This window comes from Myotis myotis, unplaced genomic scaffold (assembly GCF_014108235.1).
Source record: "Myotis myotis isolate mMyoMyo1 unplaced genomic scaffold, mMyoMyo1.p scaffold_m19_p_16, whole genome shotgun sequence".
NCBI lineage: Eukaryota > Metazoa > Chordata > Mammalia > Chiroptera > Vespertilionidae > Myotis > Myotis myotis.
In genome coordinates, this window is record NW_023416320.1 from 14,684,451 (window position 1) to 14,692,990 (window position 8,540).

An 8,540-nucleotide genomic window follows, 5' to 3' on the forward strand; every position below is an offset into this window, starting at 1 on the left:
ACTATACTACATATGAGGGGAGAATAAGTATAATTTCAGTTGTGCCAAAATCTTAAAAAAATAAAAATTCCTTGTATATATATATGTGTGTGTGTGTGTGTGTGTGTGTGTGTGTGTGTGTGTATATATATTCTCAGGGAGCTACATGAAATTTTACTCCAAAGCAACAACAAAAGTAACAAGAAAGAAAGAGAAAGTGAAAAAAGAGAAGAGCAGAGAAGACAGGACAAGAGAAAAAAAGAAAGGGGGTAGTAAACCAGAAAGGAGGAATACACAGCATTTAGGAAACGAAGTATCAAACACAGGACAACATTAAGGGAATTCGTGGGATAATGATGAAAGGAAATGTTAGTCCCAGAAAGCAGTGGGTCTAGAGTGGAGCAGAAGGTTGGAAGGCTCCAAGAAAGACACCTGCACAGGGAAAAGAGTAAAGACCTAGTAGATTATCTGATGTCTCTGTACTAACGTAATGATGTACTTAACCGTATTAGATTGGCAAAGGGTTTGGGGATACAATAGTGATATTTCATAGAAAACTGAGAAGATGACAAAGAAAGTAATTATTAACTCCAGGAAAAAGAAACAGATCCAAAGAAAACATAATTGTCATACCCATATTGATTAATAATAAAAATTTTGATTTAACCGAAAACTTGAATGAAGTTTGTGTTAGGGGTGTATAGAGCTATTCCATCTTCATATTTTTAGTAGATAGTCAATAACAACTAAACTAATAATGTTTTAAAGTAGTAATGCATGTTACTTAGAAACATGAGGTGAACATTGGGAGAATCAGCTAATAAGATTTGACAATGATTATACCTCTGGGAGCAGAAATAATCTTTGGGACGCTGAGTGGGATAAGAAACAGCTAATTTTCATTATAGGCTTTGAAAATCTATTGGATCTTTATATCTGTGTACATCTATCTGTTTAATAAAAATAAAAATTGTTTTTAAAGGAGTATATTAGCCACGTAGTTTAATTTTTATTACAAGATACATTTTAAAAGTGATATAATTATCCCTTTCACCTTCTTTTAGAGTCTAAATTTTACTCCAAAGCAACAACAAAAGTAACAAGAAAGAAAGGGAGAGTGAAAAAAGAGAAGAGCAGAGAAGACAGGACAAGAGAAAAAAAGAAAGGGGGTAGTAAACCAGAAAAGAGGAATGCACAGCATTTAGGAAACGAAGAATCTAACACAGGACAACATTAAGGGAATTCTTGGGATAATGATGAAAGGAAAGCTTAGTCACAGAAAGCAGTGGGTCTAGAGTGGAGCAGAAGGTTGGAAGGCTCCAGTGAAGAAGAAAGACACCTGTGGGTCGCCACCCCTTTGGCGGTCGAAGGACCCTTTCACAGGGGTTGCCAAAGACCATCCTGCATATCAGATATTTACATGACGATTCATAACAGTAGCAACATTACAGTTATGAAGTAGCAACGAAAATAATTTCATGGTTGGGTCACAACATGAGGAACTGTATTTAAAGGGCCAGAAGGTTGAGAACCACTATTTTAGACGATTCTATTATCAGTATGTCTAGCATTGTTATTCATAACCCTCATCTTCAGTTCATCCAAATGCAATATTTTAATACATTTCAGCCAGTAGATAATAGCAAAGATAAGTGATTTGATTAAATCTATACACATAGCAAGTGTTCTCAAAAAAGATGTTCTATTTCTTTTTTTGCATTCAGGAATTTAGGCCCAAAGTTATAGGCTGGAAAATAAAACTTACCACTGAAGTATAAACAGTACTCATGCAGATTATAACAACATTTGTAAAATTTATGGGCAAGGTAATCTGTTAGATGGTTATTTAAATGTGACAAAGTAAAGTTGAGAGTAAAATTCCAACATCTGGGGCCAGAATATCTGTATTCAGGAGGGTTAGATGTGCATGCCAATGAATCAAGATGCCCTTGAGGTACTCTGAACTTTTTTTCTGAGAGGTATCCTTGATTGAAGTGAATGTCCCAAATCAGTAATTGATATCTTACTTACTTATCTTTGTTAAAATTTGTTGATTTACCCACTGAACATTTGTAAGAGTTATTGACCATCTCAGGGTTGCTCAGGAAAAGAAAATAATCAAAAGTGCTTCTGGTGGCTAATTTCATGTCAACTTGACTGGCCTAGTGTTTGATCAAACATTCTGGGTGTGTCTGCCAGAGTGTTTTGGATGAAATTAACATTTAAATTAATAGATTGAGTAAAGCAGATTGCTCTTCCAATGTGGGTGAGCCTCATCCAATCCACTGAAGGCCAGACTAGAATAAAAAGGCAGAGTAAGGGAGAATTCCCTCTCTGCATGATGCCTATCAGCTGGGACATCAGATTTTACTCATAATGGAACTTACTAGTATAAGTCAGCTCTCCTGGTTCTTAGACTTTCATATTCAGACGAGGGTTATACCACTGGCTCCCATAAATCTCCAATTTGGCAACTGATGATCTTGGGACTTCTCAGTCTCTATAACTGTGTGACTCAATTCTCTATAATTAATATCCCCTCCTCTCTCTCTCTTTCTCCCCCCCCCCCACCTCTCTCTCTCTACACACACACACACACACACACACACACACACACACACACACACACACACACACACACAGGTTCTGTTTGTTTGTTTTTAAAGAAAAATCCAGACTAACACAGTTTTTTATATAACTTTTCAGGAGGAAATTAACAAGTTCAGTTAAATTGACATTTCTAAATACTTAAATATCCAGTCAACCACACTGAGGTCATAGATATCTAATTTTTGTCTTAGTTTAGTCTTTTGGCATGAATGTAACAGGAATCACCTAATACTAATCTAGGCCAAATATAATTTTAAAAAGGAAGGTGGGGAGGGATTTATTGTAAGGAGAGACAAGTATTTTGGTGCCGTCAAGGGCAGAAGTGCCACTACACACCACGAAAGAGATTGAACAGGACGTGAGGCCATTTCATGTTCCCATTTAGACTTATCTCAGGACATTCGTTTTATTTCTTTTTCTCTCTACTGACAAACTATCACTGTTACTCTGTTCACAAAGTGATAACCATGCCATAATTCAAGAGGTTTTACTCTCCTTAATTCAAGAGACCAGCTCATGTAGGGGATGGAACTAACGCTAGCTTCTTATGGGAGGAATTTGGTCATATTTGGGTTAGGTACTCCTCTTGATCCAACTATCTTTTAGGAGCACAGAGTCATGTTGTATGAACACGACTGTCATCCCCTGTACCTGTGACTGTGTGGATGAGAATTAGAATTCTGTCTTATCTCAGAATAATTCTGAACTTACGTTTTCTTTCAATTTATGTTAGATCTTCTGTGTGTCCAGCACTGGGGCTGTCATTCTGAAAAAGAAAGACACGTTTCTTACCTTCACAAACCTTACTATCTAGTTAGGTGTTTTGTGGCATATAGGGGACTGGTGAGAACTGGGCTTATATATACTTAAATTGCCAATGTAATGCAACAAGTTTTTGCAGACAAAAAAGGGTATTATGAAAGCAACTGAAAAGAGGTATTTCGTTCAGACTTGGGAGATCACTGGTATCTTTTTGTGAGAAATCACACCCATGCTAAGACTATAAAGATGCATAGCGGGGTTAGCCTAGTCAAATAGATGAAGAAAAGACCTAACAGAAATGACAAGACAGGAATGTTTATGTAAACAACAGATCATGTTGATGGATCCCAAACAAAGTCATATTGGAATGCTGATGGGTGTCTTCCTTTGGATTTCCCAAAAATCAGATCTTGAGATAAGATAAGACCAAGTGAGTCCTCTGTGTTAGCATCACTCTTAACAGATTTGTCCAACAAAGATGGCCAATAACAATATGTGCATTCTCCCCATGTAGCAACCCCAGCAGAAAAACAGCACTTTTTCCTGGATGGTTTTAGGAAAAAGTTCCATCACTGACTCTTCTGGGAACAATTGGGCCATTGAGGCAATCACCATGGCCAAACATCTGGAATATTCTGATTAGTCAGGCATTAGGGGATTCAGAAAGGCCACACTTGTATCAGCAAATAGTAGGTGAGGATGAGTAGTTCTTCAAAAGATAATACAGCATGATTACCAGAAAAGAAAATGGATGTTAAGCAGGCAAAATCAACACACGTCTACTAAAATTTGGGGTGTAACTCCTTTAATATTTACTTTATACTTGGAGGTGTGTTATGTATACAGACTTAGCAGCCAAGTACTTTGGGGAAGGAGGTGGTAACTGAGTTCATTCAATGGCTCTCTTCTATCAGAGTAGTAGTTAGGACATAAAGGATGATTGCCAAGAGTAAAAATTTAAATCATCGACACTTTATCAGCATATCATAAAAATTTACACAGAAAGAGAATAGTAATTCTTAACCCATATTAGGTTCAGAGACTTTTTTTCACAGATATTTTTTTAAAACTCATAAATTTAATAGACCTGCTCTTTAGCACATTTTTTTTGTACACACATGCTTCTTTTAAAGCATTCAGTCTCCATGAAGCCCAAGTTAAACTTTCAATCCCGATTGACTGGATGCTTTCAAAGCCCTTGGCTCCCTTGCAAGTAAACAGATAGTCCTTTTCATAGTTATAATATAGAAATGCCATTTAGATGAATTTGTTGATTTTTAGTTTTAAACTGCTGAAATTATAAAGATACACAAATACTAAACATTATTTTCATAGCGTATTCTTGTTCAATTCAGTGTCACAATCTTAAATCAAGACAGATAAACTGTATTCAATTTCTGGTGAGGATACAAGGGCAAAAAATTAAGTCTTTCTGAAGCTTTTGAATATTGTTTACTCCCATAATAAAGAAGGCAGCTTGCTGCCTAATAAGATGAGGCCTGGGAGGTTGCGTTATCAATTTGTTGATTCCTTGGAGGGGAAAAAAAACCACATTTTAAAAACAAATCCAAGAGTAAGACACACATGAATGCAATCCATTTACACTGAGAGCACATTTCTATACTGTTCCAAATAATGAATTTCTGTATAGAAATTTATTCCTTCTACCATGCCTTCCCTAAATAGTATGTTCAAGAATTAAATATATCTATGTTTATAGGAACCACTTTAGGGTTTCTCTGCCTTTTTTTTTTTTTTGGATAAACAATATTATAAACAACCATAAATTTGTGAAAATGTTAAAATGCTAAATTTGTAGGTTTGCCAGATAAAATACAGGATGCCCAGTAAAATTTGAATTTCAGATAAGCAATAATTATTTTTTAGGATAAGTATGTACCAAATATTGCATGAAACATACTTATGCTTAAAAAAGAAACACCACTATTGTTGTTTATTTGAAATTCAAATTTAATTGGGCATCCTATATTTTAATTTTCTAAACCTGGCAACCCTATACACTTGAACACAATATTGTTTTATTCATTTGTAAATAAACATTTGATTTACATATTGAAGTAGTTTTGGTACAGGCATCTCATTTTATTGTGATGTCTGTTTTCCAGTTAAGAATATACAATTATATTCTCATTCCCCCCCCCCCCCCCCATAATCAGTTTCAACTCATATCCTTTAAACTCCCACAGAACTTTATGAAGAAAACCAGACTGAGATAGATGTTTCTTTATTTTCAAACCAACTCTTTTAGTATGTGAGGAAATATTATTAAAAGTTGTATATTTTATGCTTCTAAAGTAACTTATATATATGATATTAAATGGTTTGTCTTCAAAAGCAGAAACTTTTCAAAATGAACCATTGTGTAGAAATGAAATCAGTGAGTGTAGAAAATGAATAATTCATTTTTAAGTAAATGAGAAATTATTTTGTTATGTTACTTATACATCTTCACATTTATAGTTAAATAGTAATTTGCGATACACAGAGTATTAGTTGTGAACTGTGGTTTTCAATATCACAGACACATTTGTTGCTGTGGTTTTGCAATATCATTCCCTAATGCTTCTCTCAATTGTGGTTTTCATAATCATTGTTTGATAGTCATGTAACTGTGGTTTGGGGCTGCTATACCCATTTGAACAGAGATAATTGCTTATAGGTTTTGCTGTCTTTTTATTTTATAACCTTAGTAAGTTAAACTAGAATAAAGAAAAATTTAACTTTAAATAACATTAACATTCTCATTAAACATTATGAGAAAGCACAAAATATAATAGTATCCTTGTTTAATTCATTCATACTAGCTATAATGAACATGCATATTTATAAATTAAATAAACTATATTTATTTCTAATAGTGGTCTGGTTATTTTATCAATCTTGCCTTGAATCTCCTGACTTTTGCTCCTTTCAGCTTTTAAAGTGAATCTTTAGCTGAGATTTATTTGTTTCTCTTTTGCTTTGCATATTTAACCATTTCAAATGCCAAAAGAAACACTAACTGTTATGATATTTTAATTCCAATGGGCATTCCTTTTGGGTGATATAAAAAGTCAGCCAGTTCTGTAAAAAGATCTTTAAAAGCCATAATATATAATACATCCAATTCTAAGCACACCAATTTAATTGTAATGAATTGAAAATTCAGAAGGCAAAAATCTGTGGTTCTCTGTTGGCTTACTCATTCCACAACACAGACACAAGTTACCCTGCTTTTCCTGGTACTGATGGCTTTCATGTGTTGGTCCTTCAGGGGAGGGACTTTATCAATATAGTGCTTTTTTCCACTGCAAAGGACCATGTATTCATACAACCTCATATGGTAACCAGCGCTCATGGTAATGTTACAAAATTCACAATTGGTCTGCAGCTCTGTATAAAGATTCTCGCAGCCATACCTTTCACAGGGCAACTCTTTCTACCTTCCAGAAGATGTCCTGATGGGGTTATAAATGACACTGATTACAGTGCCTCCTTCCTGCACAGGGAGCCGCCTGCATTATGCTCCATCAGCCGAAGCTCTCTCCTGACCCTCAGACGCTTTTAGAGTTTGGTGGGGCTCCCATCGAGGCTAGTCAACCAGACAAAGGGGAGCACAATTTCAGATAAGAATGGATGATCTCACAAGCTGGGGGAAAGTCAGCGGTATCTGGGGGGGGGGGGGGGATGTATGTTAACTGGGGTACAGTTTATTAGTAAATACTGATGACAGAAAGCAGCCAGTTAAACTGCCACTCAGATAGAAGCTACTTCCAGCTCACCCGGGAGAATATATTTAATACTCAGTGTATAGGAAACTATGAGAAACTCAGCTAGCCCCATGCAGCTTAACTTGGCCGAAATAATAACTATGCAAATCACTTCCAAATTTGTTCTTCTGTTGGCTTGCCGTTTCCAACCTTCTACACACACAATAATTGAATAAGAATGAAACAAAACTTTAAAAGCCAAAGAACCATGAAATAGTTATTAGGTCTTACCTGCTTGGGAAATTATGGCAAGATCAAATCTTTTATTAGTCGTCGCTGCTTCCCTGCCGCAGAAGAACTAAAAGGATTAAAGGTCATGGGGCTGGCTGGGGAGGGACATCAGAACTTCCACAGACTTCCTCAGAAAGTTAGTATCTGGTGAGAGATGGTTCACTTCCCTCCTAGGGCTAATCACCTAGTGGTCCTCCTTTTTGATGTGAGAAAAATATCTGCCTGTCTCCAAATTTGGAATTTTTTACAATATGACATGAAAGCTCCAGGGGAGACAGAGCGCTTTAAGGACAGCGCTCAGCAGCATCCCATCTGCGCGGGCCGAGTGGGGGATGGTCCACGTCCAGGGCGGTCTCCAGGGAACCCCGAGAGCAATGAAATGGTCTCCTGAGAGCCCGGGCAGATGAGAGGACTTAACTGGCCCCAAGACACACAGTTGGCATTTGTGATCAGCTGGCTCTCGCCCGAGGATTTTGCCAGGGGCCTAACCTTCCTGCCAAGAACCTGGAAGGGCGGGGGGAAGGAGGGGGGTGGGGTGGAATGGAGGCTAGGGGAGGGGGCGGCATAACTGGGAGCGCAAAGTTTACGGAGACTGAGATTTCTTTGTGCCCCACCGCCTAAGCCAGGAGTGAGACAGGAGAGTTGGAGTCCATCCGAGGGGGCTGTTGGAAGAAGTTGCCAGGAGGGGTGCCCTGGCGGCTGCCTAGCGCTGACGCGGTGTCAACAGCAGAAGGTGGCCTCCTTCCAAGTCCGCCCCGCGCCTCTCCACCCCCCACCCCCCGCCGCGCTCCCCGGCACCCCACCCGACCTCGGCCGGGCCCCGGTGAGCGTCCGGACTGGCTTTGGCTGCAGCCAATCCTCCTTGGGCTGATGGACTAGTCTCCCCTCCCCACCACCCCGGCGCGCCCCTCCCTCCCACGCCTCGACGCCTCCCGCGGCAGAGCGCGAGCTGCGCGGCCCGGAGCGGCGGCGGCGGCGGCGGCGGCGGCGCTCGGGAATCTGCCCCGCACGCCCGGGCGCGGGGAGAGCGAGCGCGCTCCTCCTCCCGCGCCTTCCGCCCCTCTCCCCTCCGCTCGCGCTCCTTCCCCTCCCTCCTTCTCTTCCTTCTTTCCGGGTTCCCCTTTCCCTTTTCTCTCTCCCAGTCCATTCGTTTGTAAATTCCCGTTCTCTCTCCCCCCCCCACCCCCC